Consider the following 12,449-nt stretch of genomic DNA (forward strand, 5'->3'; position numbering starts at 1 on the left):
ATGCCCCCAAAGCCCCAATGAAAACAACATGTTTACAATAAGGTAAATAAGTAAAAATAAAGCTTTACACCAAACACCTCATGATTGTGTTTACTTAGATGCTTTTTTAGCTTGAAAATAGGCTAAAATAGGCTTTCTACTAGCAGAATTACCTGTTCTTCCTCTCAACGGAGCCTGTCTGTTTCTGTCTGGTCTAATTTAACCTGCCTGTTTCCAGTCATCAGCTGGATTATTCTCGAGCCAGTGGGGAGAGCGTTTCAGCGTTATGTTAGTGTTTCTGATTACCTGATCCTGATCTGTTTTACCTTCAACTATTGAGACTGCTTGTTCCTGTCTGATCTATTTTAGACTGACCTGTTTCAGGACTCCCGTTGGATTCTGCCTGTTTATTTAACTTGGAGCTTTTCTTGACACAGACTTAGATATCCCTTTGGAACCTCTTCAGACTTCTGGTTTCCCCTGGTTCTAAATCCTGAGCAGGTCCTTGACCTGCTTCGCCCTCTAGATTTTGCTGCTGTCCTTCGTCTGCCCAGATCTGGTCCCCTGCTTGTTCTCCGTCCTCTGTCCCCCGCATCTTGTTGGCAACAAAACGGCTGGATTCTACCTTGTTCTCTGGGCTTGGATTGAACTATTAAACCTGGTTAGTGACTTGCGTTCATAATCTTTCTCTGCCAGATTTACACGGTCACTAACCTGTGTTTCCTTCAGCAGAGGTTCACCTTGATGCCCTAGCAGCTGTTACTGCAGATCACTTTTTAAATAAATGCTTTGGAATTATCTGCCTGCCTTGAATACTGGGTCCTCAATTCTGAGCCCTGACACAAATACCTGTAATGCACAAGTGTAATAACATATGGAACAAATAATACATAATAAGCCAACAGGGTGGCACAATTTAATTGGAAAGCCTTAGGGCCGGATTTATCAAAGGTTTGTGTGTATTAAAACGTGAGCTATTTCACTGCGCACGCTAAAAAATGTACAAACTGATCTATCAACAGCGTGCTAAAAGGATTTGGTCTTTAAAACGTGCTAAATAGCGCCTCTTATCCATTTAGTACTTTTTCTGCAATGAATATGCAATATGGGGCGTTTACACGCAAAAGTGCGTCTTGTGGGAGGAGAACATGTAAATATATTAATTTAGCACTCGCAAAGTGATTTATTAAACCTGAAAGCAATTTTGCTAACGGTATCTGACTCTATATTTAACAAGTTTCAAAAGAAGGTGCAAATGGTCTGTATGCGTAATTGCGCACAGACGGCAGCGGTTATTGTCGCAAGAAGGAGACATCGAAATGAAGCAAGGAGACGCAGAGAACGCATTTTTTCACTCATTTTTGCAATGAAGGAGGAAACGATCATCAAAACATATCGTTTATCCAGCATTGCCATTTTGGAGCTGTTGGGGGAACTCCGAATGGATTTGGAGCCAGCCACAAGGAGGACCCACGCAATACCAGATATCACAAAACTCCTTGCAACATTGCACTTTTTTTGCATCTGGGTCATTCCAGCGTACGGTTGCAGCGATAGCTGGGATCTCCCAATCTCGTTTTTTCAGAAGTGCTGTCCAAAGTGCTGTCCGACGGGGTCGGGGTTCTCCCCCTGCGCCTGTGGAGCAACCTGCCAAATGCTGCGGGGATGAGCCATTTGGTATGTGCATTTTTCTACAGGCCAGTACAAAACACTTGTTTTTTTGTTTTTTGTTTTTTTTTACTGCAGTGAAGTAGAAATTCAGCCACATACCACCTTAGGGAATAAAGGTTGCCAAAGTTTGTATATATATATATAGGCTATATATATATTTTTTTTTTTGGAGGGGGTGGGGGTGTCACTGTAAGATTAAAATTTCTTAATGCACTAGTTTGCACAAACTACAAACTACTTTGCCGCAAACCACAAAACGCGCAAAACCATCATTTAAATAGGGCGTCTCCAACAGTTTTGCACCTGCCACCAGTTACGCAATCGCTCTTGTTAAATCACCCGCAAACCATGGTTCAGCCCCTCGCGCAAAATTCCAGTTTGCGAGCGCAAATTACTGCACGCAAAATTGGATCTTGATAAATCCGGCCCTTAGTGTGCATCCAGAGTGAGCCACTGGCAAAACAATTTGGATGGTCAGTGTATGAGAAAAGGCTGCTTCGAACCACTGACACAGCACCAATACTAGAGTTATACAGAATCATTATATTGGTTTAGAAATAAATTGTTTCCAGTTATAAACCAATGTTCTCTCTCTTCCTGTGTGACTCAAAAACATTAGTGTGCTACTACTTGTAATCTGGACTGACTGCTTCAAGTTTCTGAATTGGTTTTAATTTCTTTCTTCACAGATTTAGAGTGGCTGTGGGGCTGTGAAATAAGGAAGCACCATCTGTGCCCTGTTGTCTAGCAGTAGAACATGTATTAAAAACAACATAAACATGTCTTCTCAGTGGTTAAGGTAATCTCACCAAGGCCCTTCTCATTCTATAAAAATCATCTTGCCAACGAAAATCAATTTGCTTTCATTAAGTCTAATGGCTCTTGGTTATGGGTATCCACTTTGAATAAACCATCAAGAGACTCTTTGTAGGGAAAGGGAAACTTTTTGAGAACACTTCAGTGGCTAGGGACACATATGCTGAGATAATTGAAAGAGTTCTTTCTAAATGTCACAGCTTTTACTTAGATTATATGTTTATTTACTCCAATTTCAAGTGTTGAATCTCTTGAGATTAAGAGCAATCTCATTTTATGATGCTGACCATTAAGCATAGAAGCTTTCTCCTAACACAATATAATACATTTCCCTGAGCTTTTCTGGTGTTCAATTATTCCCACCTTGATTCAAGAGTGAATCTTTGCTATGATCACGGTGCAGTAACACATTCAAGGCAGGTAGAAGTAAATTATTGATTTTAAGGTCTACTGTGTATCTACTGCTATATACAAGTTTTTGCAAGTTTACAGGATGTTTTTTTTTATGAAGCATTAGGTATCACTACTTCGCCTCTGAGCTACAAAAATAAATTAATGCCTCCCCTCCTACAACAAGTTAGTAGTCAGTCGCAGGTAGAACTGAATAAAAAAACTCTGTATGAAGCGTCGGAGAAAACGTGGTTCAAGAAGTCCTTAAGATGACAACAAAATCTAAGCAAGTGACATCGCCCAGTACAGTAGAGCTGGAACCACACTAGGTCTGGTACTGGGATTCGCCTGCAAGATCCTGGTGGTCTGGTTCTCATTCAGTGGACCTGGCCAGGCCAAGCCTAAAGGAGTAATGTAAGGCTATCTCCGCGTGGGCCCAACACCTGCAGGGATGATCATAAGGGCACAGTGCAAAAAAGATTGGGCAGCAGTCATAAGCAGAGACCTTGGCGACTTGATCCACAAAAAATTAAACAGGCCCTGGAGGACATGTAATGTAACCTTGCTAGTGGTAAGCCAGAGGTTCTACAAGAGGTAGTGCGATAAAGGCATGAAATACTCAAATTCACCTCAATGCATTGCTTGGGCTCCTGACACAGTTCCTCGAGAGAGGCTGGACTCTCCGCCTCTGTGGTGTTGCCTGTGGGGAGATGAGGAGGGTTGGGTTGGGTTTGCTTGTCTTTTCCCTGCTCACCCCTGGTGTTGGAGTTTACCCGCTGGACGAGAGGTTATATTCCCTTCATCTTTGGATAGGGGGGAATTATTTGGCTGTTTTCTTGGCCTATGGAACCAATGGCAGAATGAAATACCAGGCCTTCTTAGCATTCCTGGGGTGATATTCGATTGCATCTTTCTCATGGAATTTATTATTCTGCTAGGGAACTGTAATGCCCATATGGGCAATGACAGGGACACCTGGCTGGAATGAATGGACCCCAACCTCTAAATCCAAGTCTTGTTTCATCATTGGACATCTTTGCTAGCCATGGATTATTGCTTCAACATTGGATGTTCAAGCATAAAGATACTTATCACTGAACTTGGCATCAGAACAACCTATACAAGGCATTGCTGATAAACTTTGTGGTCATTTCCTCTGAACTTAGACTGCATGTCTTTGACACTAGGAGAAAAGTAGGCCAGTAAGCTGATCACCGATCACCACCAGGTGGTAAGTTGGAAATACTGGAACAAGGAGGAAGCTTGGTCCGGTACATTTTTAACTGCCACCTCCAGCTGCAGTTGGAAGGTCTATGGTACCTGTTGTGCTGGGTTTTCTATGTCTTTTCAACTTTCACTATTCAACCTATTGTAGATGAAGTTTGGACGTAAATAATGTCTTTTTAAGCAGTTTTTGTTTGGCAGGTGGAATCTCAGTTTTAAGAGGAAAAGTGTGACACTGGTCCAGCTCTGCACCCTCTACAGCAGGGGTATCAAACCGGTTCCAGAAAGGGCCATGTGGCTGCAGGTTTTCTTTCCAACTAAGCAATCGCACACCAGACTCCATTCATCTCATCAACTGAGTGCAATCTGAACATGATGACTTCATGAGATGCATGGAGTCTGGTGTGCGATTGCTTGGTTGATAAGAAAACGGGGTTGAGACCCCTGCTCTACAGCATGCTCAAGGGATCATGCAAGTTTGCCCAACTTGACCACAGGTTGAGACCCCTACAGCAGGTTTCAGCAACTATGGCTTCGCACCCAACCTTGCAGATCCGTCGAGCTTTTTTCAAATATTTATGAATATAGATTTTTTTTGTTTGTTTATTTTTATATGGTGTGCAGGAGGTAAAAAAAAAAAAACATTCATTAGGGTTCCCTATGCTGTAAACATTTGTATGATAAATAAAGTTAAACAATACATGTGCACATTTCTTTCAACAAAAGTTGGGGTCATAGCCATATATGATTGGTCATAGCCTGCAACACACGTTTCGGCGCAGCACGGTGCCAGGCAAACAAAGCGGTGGGCGTGTGTCAGCCCATGGATCCCAAAGGAAAAAAAGGTAGATACCTGATGGGAACAGAGGAAGAAAGGACCAAATCATTTGCTTTCATAATCAATGTGGAAGCATTGCCTGCATTGTTGCTTTGTGATGAGAGGTTGTCAAAAAAAAAAAAAAAAAAAAAGTCATTTAGAAAGGCGTTTCCAGGGAAGGCATGCTAGTTTCACAGATCGAACAAGAAGCGATCTTATGCAGGTATCTGAATTGTCCTCAATTACCCAAAAGACAAACATTTATCATGAATTCCTATAGATTTAAGCCCAAATAGTCCTTTTTTATAGTTGGGTAATACACTTAGAGCCCGTGTTGCCATACGAGGCTTATATAAGACTTTTGCATTTTTGCAGCTCCAGACAGTTTTTTTTGTTGTTGCTTTTTTGGTCCAATATGGCTCTTTGGGCATTTTGGGTTACTGTCACCTGACCAACAGCATGCACTGGGGTGGTTTACAGTTGAGCTCCTGGCACATCCTATTGAGAAGAGGCCCAGGGGATGGCTCAGGACATGCTTGAGGGACTTTGTCATTCGGCTGGCCTGGAAGAACTTTGGGCCTCCCCCAGCAGAGCTGGAGGAGGTGTCTGGGGAGATGGATATCTTAGGTTACGTTCACACTGCAGCCTGAAGTGACCCAAATCCGATTTTTTTTCCATATGTGACCTGGATCTGATCTTTTCATGACAGTCTAAACAACACAGATCCGATTTTGTCCAATCCGACCCAGGCCACTTGGCTATGTGGTCCTGAGTCCGATACGAATCTGATCTTTTCAAATGTGACCTGTGTCTAAACAGCCAGGTCGGATTCATCTGACCTGAACGTCATTAATACCCGACAAAGGTCACTATTCTGGGTCTTGCGTACAGAGAAGCGGCAAAAAAAAAAATCAAAACCCATGGCAGATGATGATGCGGAGAGCAGTATTTATGTTTAAACATATTGAAAAGATTGTGTTTTTATGGTTGGAAAAGGCCGCTAGATGTGCGCCGGCACTACCATCCATGTTTACTTTCGGAAAAAAAAGAGCACGCTGGCCTGTGACGTCACTGTGTCCTCTATTGCTCATGCGCGACACTTTGCGTTGTATGACTGCAGTTCACACGGACGATCACATACAAGTTGCAAACATTTGGAAATGTGAACGGTAATGCAAAAAAAATCGGATTTCACATAAAAATCGGAATTTAGCATCAAAGCATGCAGTGTGAACGTAGCTTTAGAGTCTCTGTGGAGACTGCTACCCCACTGACCCAGGCAGAGATTAATGGTAGATGATGAGTGTGAGTAATTGGTATCCAGGAGCTATTAACTTGTTGTTTTTATATATATATATATATATATACACATATATATATATATATACACATATACATATATACACATACACACACACACATCTAATATAAGGATATTTTTTTTAGGGAGCAATCTTGTTGTATCTTGTAAATAAAAAGAGAAGTTAAATTCCAGCTTAATTCTTTTTTTTTTATTTTTTTTAACATCATTGACAATTTTATTGAAATGGAGTAATTCTTTTTTAAAAAGAAAGTCAATCAAAGAGTGTAAAACCTCTGTGAACAGGCAGATCCCAAGCAGCCGTAGATAAACGGATGACAAGGCTAATTTAAGTAAGACACTCTAACTTAAATTTCAAAGACATAATATATGCAGTAGAAATGGTAGGGGAAAAATGGCTGGAGAAAAGTGAACCATTTCCTGGAAAATGTTTCTGGAGTGGAAACACAAAATATTGGTTAAAAAAAAAACCTTTGCCAAATGTGCATAAGAATTTAATTTATTATTTGTTCATAGCACAGAACATTGCTTTTTCACTTTCTGTTGTGCATGTTAGATCAAAACGACAATGCGTTTATATGCTTCTTGATAATATTAATTGTAGTATTTTTTTATTTCTTTATAGGTTGACTATGACCATTTCTACTTTGTTTATATTGCTTTGTGACGAAACTAAAGCTGTGCTCTGAGAGTATAACCCCCCAATGGCGTTTTACAGTTATATTGGTTTCAGATGTCTAATGTCAGTTTTATATATAACTTAATTGGCCATGACTTTCTAAGATAAAGAAAAAAAGCATAGAGAACTGAACAAAGAACAGGTCTATAAAAAAGCTGTTGCTTTCTTTATGTTTCATACACTGTCTTGCTCAGGGTGTACTTAACTCTCCAGGCGGCGCAGGGCTGGCATTCGCAGCAAATCGCTCTAAACCAGTAAGCCTGTAATGATGCTTTCAGTGAACCAGTGAGATCAGGAGCAGTCAGCTGGATCAATAGTTGAGCACATCACTGTTTAATCAAAGCCTTCACCCCACAGGATAAACCCTCTTTGAGATCGACTGGGTTATGAAACCATCTGTAACCTTTCTGTTGTCACTACCCCAAGACAAGAAAAAAAAAAAAAAACACACTTTAGACAGACCCAATATATATTGGTTTTCTTGTTTCATATGTTGCAATCTAGTATGGACAGTCCATAGTGAAGAATTTTAGAGCATTAGGCAAAATCTGGATTTTGAGGCAACTGAGCTACAATCCTTAACACTTCTCTCAACCATCTCATGAAAGTACAGTTACGTACTCTTTGCCTCCTACCACCCTGTTCTTTTTCTGTATTCTGTGCCAATTATCTCGAGTGCAAAATCTGTACCGGTGCTGGGCCACTGAATATTTCATACCTCTCATTAAGCAGAAGTTGAGACACCTTTATTATGTATCTTACATCTCTGCATGACATTTTACTTGAAAAAAAAAACATCTATTAGGGGTTCCTGGTTGGTGAGTGTATGTCTTTAAAGTGGTGGCTGATTTGCTCAACTCTTAAAAGTCTGATACAAGGAAAAGAATAAAATTTTCCTGATTGCTGTCTAACTATCTAAGAGATCATTTCAATGTTTTCAAAGAGACAGAGAAATTTCATTTGTGTATTACAATGAATGCTTTGCAACATGCTTGTCAGGTCGAGTGGAGGCTTTGAGGACTCAAATGCAGGTAAAGTAGGCAGATATTATTTTTGCTGATTTAATTAAGGAAAAACAGGCAACTGAGGCAAACATCCAGAAAATGAAAAAAAATACTTTAAACCAAACAAAATCCAATAAACTTTAGGGAAACCACAGATGGGGAGCAAAAGAGAAAGGAGCAACAGAACATCAAGAAACAATGCAAACAGGAACTGTAGAGGAGCAGTATATATGGGGAACAGAACAAAGGATGGGCTAATGAGCTGATATGGAGCAGGTGTGAATAGAACTAATTAGAAGGAAGCCAATGGGAAGGAACAGGCACAAGGAGGCAACAGAGAGTGATAAAAGAAATACCAAACTGAGAGAAAACATCTGCAAAGAGACAGACTATCAAAGAAAACTTAAATAGAGGGCAGAACCATGACAACTTATGTGTCTGTATTCTAAACAACTGTGGAAAACAAATTTTATAATTGAAAATCTTGTAAATTTAAATCAATGTTTTCTTTCTACATATTTCCTATTCTTTCACCAGCTCATGAAAAAGGGAAAAGAAAAGTTTATTTTTTAGTATATTCTTTTTTTGAAGTTCTAACTGTATATGTCTAACAGCTTTTGCACATTTCAACACTGATAACTTTGCTCTTTCTTCCCTGAAGCATAGTTCAAACTTAATCATCAGAAACATGATCAACACTCACCACAACACAAACATAAGGGTGTCATTAAACAGTATAACTTAAAAACGTATGGATTGATTTTAATAAATTTTTTATCTATTACATTTTGGTGATGATCATAATCAGGATACCGGAATTCATTAGAAGATTCCCTACAGCCTCAGCATTAGACTTAAAAAGTCCTGAGGTATTTTGCTTAAAACAAAAACAAAAGAGAAGGGAACATTTTTGGTTTGTTAGCAGGATCAATTGAAAAGCTATGGATGGATTTTAATTAAAATTTTATCAGAGGTGTGCCTCATGTCAAGGAACAATGAAGTTTAATTTATGAATGATCCGGATCATGGGCGAGTTTTATCTAAAGTTTTAAGTTACAATTAAAGGCAAAATTTTCTGCCAAGCAGAGGTCTGCACTCTTCGAGTGCTTTTGTATTTGGTAATGTGACAAAATGCAGAAAATATCTAGGGTGTGTCAACGCTTGCAAGACACTTTCTTTTTTTCATAGTAGAAAAAATGGGCCAGGAACAGAATCTAATACCATATAATTATGGATGAGGAATGGAATAAGATAACTCCAGTGTCAGCTTGGGGTATTTTCCATAGGTTAATAGATGGAAAGCAATGAGAAACAACAGTAAATAGAGAGGAAGCATTTGGACCATTTTATGAGAAGAACTTACAGCAAAAAAAAACTAAAAAAAAAAACTGGTGCAATTTAAGTCTTGCTGGTCTTTTAAGCTATGGGTGGATATTCTGATGACGAAACCAATGAGTTGACAACATTGCAAAACTGGCCCTGTCCATCAGTAGGATGAGTCAAGTTATTCATATATGACATTCAAAAATGTTGTTTTGTTAAAGTGCAAATTAGGATGTTTGAAAACACAGAAAAATACACTAGCATTTATCGTTCAGTGAAATATTTCTTTATCCAAAACACTTGGATACACTTAGTTTGCCTTCATGGCAACAAGACAAAAAAAGGCCTACTTTTAAGTAGAAGTCTGAATGAATAATTTGTTTTTAATTTGGGCTATGAATAGAAGTTTAATGAAAGGAAGATTAAATCAGATTAAATCATCATCCAGTAGCTCAATCACTCTAATTGTGTTGCACAGAAAATGTATAATGGATACACCGACACGACTTTCTATATCAAACATGAAAGCAAACAAAAGCTAAATGAATCAAAGTTTTTTATTTGTTGTATTGAAAAAATACAGTTACTTAAACTTGAATAGTTTGTTTAGATAAATTAGTAAGAAAGACAATTTTGCTTTCATATTGTGTTTCTTTGCTTAAAGGTACTATAAACTCTCATATAATATAAAAGATAAAAAGGCAAAACAGGAAAGTAACTACCTGTATTTATATGACTCTTTCAATCCTTTTGTCCTGGTCTCAAGTTTGTGATTTCTCTTTAAAATACTCCAACACATATGCCACATTTTTGTATAATTTGTTCTTTTTCAATGTGGTAAAGCTTCAACTGAATATCCCTGTATATAAAAACTATATAATCACCTTCAAGGACTCACAGCATCATACACAAACTGTCACCTGTTTCTCATCACAGCGTTTATCCCAGCAAAGAACGGCTGACTTTGTTCTGGTTTCCCTGCTTACTTCAAAGGCGTAGTTAGATTAAAGAAGGGGGGTAGGTTTTTTTTCTCCATCTCTGCAACCTTACTGCTCCATGTCAACTATTGGAATTTAAATGGAGCTGATGTAGATGAGAAGAAATCATTCATGACTTCATCAAAGAGGATTATTTTTGAACTACAGGTGAGCAGTGGAAGTGGTTAACTATTTTTTTATTTTCTAATATTTACCTGCATTGTCTTGGTTTGGTATCAACATTTGTTAGTTTTTCTGCCAACCGTTAACAGAGCACCAACCAGTTTCACTAACTGGACTGACACTAGCTGCACATTAAGTACGCTCAACAAGCTAAACGTCTTCTAAAAGTTTTGTAAATAAACATTAGATATAGTTTCATAACGACATTAAGCATTCTTTATTCCTGCCAAAAAAAAACAACAACAATACAAATGATCTCTTTAGGCTTGCAAGTTGTTGAGCTTTATCATAATTTTAATCAATTACCAAGAGCTCCAACCCTAAGGCCATGTATTCAATTCAGTTTATTTATATATATATTGTTATATAATTCATAACACATGTCATCTCAAGGCACTTTACTAAGACAATTTAACCAGATAATACAGTCTAATTATTTTTGAGGTTTTCTATCTAAGGAAAACTAGTTGATTGTATTGACTTTTTGACTCAAAGGGAATCCCTCACAGCAAGCATGCTTGTAGCGACAGTGGAGAGAAAAAACTCCCTTTTAACAGGAAGAAACGTCCAGAAGAACCAGGTTCATTGTGAGCGGCCATTTGCTGAGGCCGATGGGTTTAAGGAAAAAGAAGCAGAATTATTATAAATATAATTCTGTAGGCACAAGCTGAATTACCTTATTCAGTTTTTTTTAATAGTTCTGTGTACTGCTTTTCAAGGAATATCTCCTACAGGTACCGACACTCATCTTATCTAGTTATATAGGTGTTTTTGATCACTTAAAAGTAAGTTTTCTGATATTTATTCACAATTTCGATGCCATGCATGTGCAAAAAATAATGAAACTGTCCTGCTGTGTTTATATCAGATAAACTGATTTTCTGAACTAAATACATGTATGAAACATTTTATAGAAGGTGATGCCCGGAGCGCCTTAGAAAGAGCTACAGCTCGGATACACAGCATCAGGCCATCTGTCCTCGTTAGGGTATTGAGCTATAAATATGCATAAAAGTGTAAGCCTGTTTGTGTCTAAAAATACAATTGGTGTATAACTGATCCCCATCTAGATGTATCCAATTATTTTTACTTTGGACCTTGGAAACTGATTGCAATATTCCTTATTAGCTCCCACCTTTCTGTCAAACAGATGCTACAATGCCTTGGATATAGTATGAGGAAGATAGGCAGAGTTTATGTATTGCTTACCTTATTTAATATTATGCATAAAGGCCCCAGTGATTAGTATGCCTTCCTGAAGCGTCTCATTAATTCCTCAGTTCAGTGGGCTGTGGACAGGCACCACAGACTGACAGGGGGAAAGGAGACTTCAACACTGTCTTTTTGATGCTTTAGCTGTGATGCTTTCTTTAAAGCGTGGACATGCTTTTACTCCTCTCAAACTCCTCATGCACATGTCCTACCCCCCACGCTGTCAGTCATGTCCAATATGAATACATTAAAAGTGTTAATGGCTGTGACTTGGTAAAATAAATCCCTAGGAGTTCCATTAGGCATAAGACATTGAATTGATTTGATGTTTTTGGGGAAAATTTTTTTTCTCTAACTTAAGGAAAACTTTCTAAAGGAGAACCCATTTTTTTCCTCACCATATATGGTACATACGTTACAAAAAAACCCCCAAAAAACAAACAAAAGAACTATGAAAAAGCAACAACTAAATATGCAGATTAGACAATTAAAATGGGCTCACCACAGTGTATTGACCACACTAGTGAACTTTGTGTAATAAATAAAAAAAATTCAACCAATCTAGTTAAGTTAATAGTTTAATTCTTTGAATTAGTTATTAATGTAGACATATTTAGGGTTGACTGATACAAAAAGTAAGCAGAATGTGATGACTTCTCCCCAATTTGAGGGGTTTAGTGGCAGTTACTTTACAAAAATGTAGTGTTGTATTCAAGACCACACCAACTGAGAACAAGGACTACAGAGACAAGGCTAAGACCAAGACATTTGTAGACGAAGACCTTATATCAGGCATCCCCAAACTCGGTCCTCAAGGGCCGCTGTCCTGCAGGTTTTAGAGGTTTCCCTGCTT

Source organism: Cyprinodon tularosa, unplaced genomic scaffold, assembly GCF_016077235.1.
Source record: "Cyprinodon tularosa strain WSP-4 unplaced genomic scaffold, ASM1607723v1 ctg611, whole genome shotgun sequence".
NCBI classification, from domain to species: Eukaryota; Metazoa; Chordata; class Actinopteri; order Cyprinodontiformes; family Cyprinodontidae; genus Cyprinodon; species Cyprinodon tularosa.